A 2,344-nucleotide genomic window follows, 5' to 3' on the forward strand; every position below is an offset into this window, starting at 1 on the left:
CTTGTTGAAAGACTACCAATGTGGTGAGAAGCTTACTGAACATAAACTATATGAAAAAACATTGAGATCTTTGCATCCCAGGTTCGATTATGTTGTGTGTGCAATTTAAGAATCCAAATAAATTTCCACATTGAGTCTTGAAAAGTTGTAGGGAACTTTAGAAGCAAGAGAGTTGAGAATGGATGAAAGGAGTGAGAGTAATTTTGGGAATTCAGCATTGGTAGCATATGCCAACAAGAAAGGAGACTAGAAAAAGAATTGAAAATAGAAATGGAAAAAGAATAAATTCAATAAACCTGATGATGAGTCTGAATCTTTATCAGAATAGGGCAATACAAGTGGGAAAATCCAAAGGAAGATCAAAGAGCTTGGACAAGAAGAACGTGCAATGTTACAAATGTGAGAAGTTTGGACACTTTGCTAATGAATGTTGGGCTGGCAAAGGAGGCAAACAAAAAAAGAAAGAAGAAGATGAAGTCTGTATTGCTCAAGAATGTTCTTCGTCGGACTAAAATACAGTCTTGTTGTTGGCTACCACAAACAGAGAACGTTCTCTATTTTCAGTCACAAACGGAGAACGTTCTCGATTTTCAGACACTTGTTGATGGCTACTACGAACGAAGAACATTCTCTGTCTCAGTTCTGGTTTCCTAATACTAGTTGCTCTAATCAGCTGACAAGCCAGAGGGAAAGGCTGGTTGATACATCAACAAGGAGCAAGATCAGGTTTGCTGATGATAGAACTTTGGAATTTGAGGGAGCTGGAAGCATAGTGATCAAAAGAAGAAATGGAAAAACAACAGAAAGTGAGTAAGAAGATGTGTTGCTGGTTGAACCAGAAGATGATGGTTCATAGAAAGTTAATGATGTGGAGGTTGCACAGAACCCAGAAAGTGATGTAGAGGACGTGTTGCAGGCTAAACCAAAAGATGAGAGTTTAGAATTACAAAACCAATTGAATGCAGCTCAAGAAGATCTAAAGAAAGCAAAGGAACATACTCTTCAGGCTGAGAAGGAGAATTTAAAAGCTATTGATGAGTTGAAAGAATACACAGAGAGTGATTAAGGAAGCAAATAAGAAACTCAGTGAAGCATTGGTGGCTCCAAAACTGGCTATAGAAGAATCTGAGATTGAAAAGTTCTGAGTTATTGAATGGAAACTGTGAAGAAGAAGGAAGAAGAATGGCAGAAAGAGCTTGGAAATGTGAGGAACGAGAAAACAATTGTGTATGCTATTGGTGTTCACACCTTTTTTTGGTAAAGCCACTCATTTGGTTGATAGTACTAACCGAGTTGGACATTTTCAAACAGTGCTTACATTTATTGGAATTTTCTACATTTATTCAATTCCTATTGGAATTCTTATTGAGCTTATAGTGATGTATCCAATACAACATAGAAAGTATAAATATGGAATTGACAATCTTTTAATGCTTTTGATTAGTGGAATTCCAATTATATTGCCAACTGTTTTGTCTGTTACAATCACTATTGGTTGTCATAGGTTTTCACATCAAGGTGCAATCACAAAAATAATGACAATTATTGAAGAAATGACTGGAATGGATGTTCTTTGCAGTGATAAAACTGGAACTTTCACTTTGAATAAGCTTAGTGTTGATAGAAACTTGATTGAGGTGTTTGCTAAGGGTGTAGATAAATACTTTGTGATACTTTTAGCAGCTAGAGCTTCTAGGATTGAAAATCATGGTGGTATTGATGCTGCAACTGTTGGAATGCTTTTCTACGCACAAGAGGCAAGAGCTAGTATCAAATTTTCTTCCATTTAATCTTGTAGACAAGAGGAATGCTCTTACCTATATTGATTCAGATGGATATTGGCATAGATCTAGCAAATAGGCTCTTGAACAAATATTGAACCTCTGCAACTACAAAGAGGGTGTGAGGAAAAGGGTTCACGCAACGAATGGCAAGTTTGCGCGGTGGGAACTTCAATCTTTAGGCGTTGCTTGTCAGGAAGTACCTGAGAGAACAAAAGATAGTCCTGGTTCACCATGACAATTTGTTGGTCTGTTACCACTATTTGATATTCCTAGGCATGATAATACATAAACAATTCAAAGAGCTCTTGAACTTGGTGTCAATGTCAAGATGATTACTAGGTGAAATACCTCAATTTTGTCCGAATAATTAGAAATTATTATTAGCGGTTAATAATTAAAAATTATTATTAACAATTATTATCAGAAATATATCAAAATTAGTATTTTACAATTAAACTTAAATATATACCAATTTTTTAAATAATATAAAAAAATTGAATTGCAACAACTCATTTTTTTTTCATTTATACTATTTGGCCTCGCAACACATTACAGACTGT

The 2,344-nt window shown here is 35.3% G+C and overlaps 1 pseudogene; it reads left to right on the forward strand.

Moving 5' to 3' along the window:
• The first annotated feature begins 1,379 nt into the window (after positions 1-1,379).
• LOC101500930 (plasma membrane ATPase 4-like) lies at positions 1,380-2,127 on the forward strand (annotated as a pseudogene).
• Positions 2,128-2,344: the final 217 nt, after the last annotated feature.

Source organism: Cicer arietinum, unplaced genomic scaffold (genome assembly GCF_000331145.2).
Source record: "Cicer arietinum cultivar CDC Frontier isolate Library 1 unplaced genomic scaffold, Cicar.CDCFrontier_v2.0 Ca_scaffold_46_v2.0, whole genome shotgun sequence".
In the NCBI taxonomy this organism is placed as follows: domain Eukaryota; kingdom Viridiplantae; phylum Streptophyta; class Magnoliopsida; order Fabales; family Fabaceae; genus Cicer; species Cicer arietinum.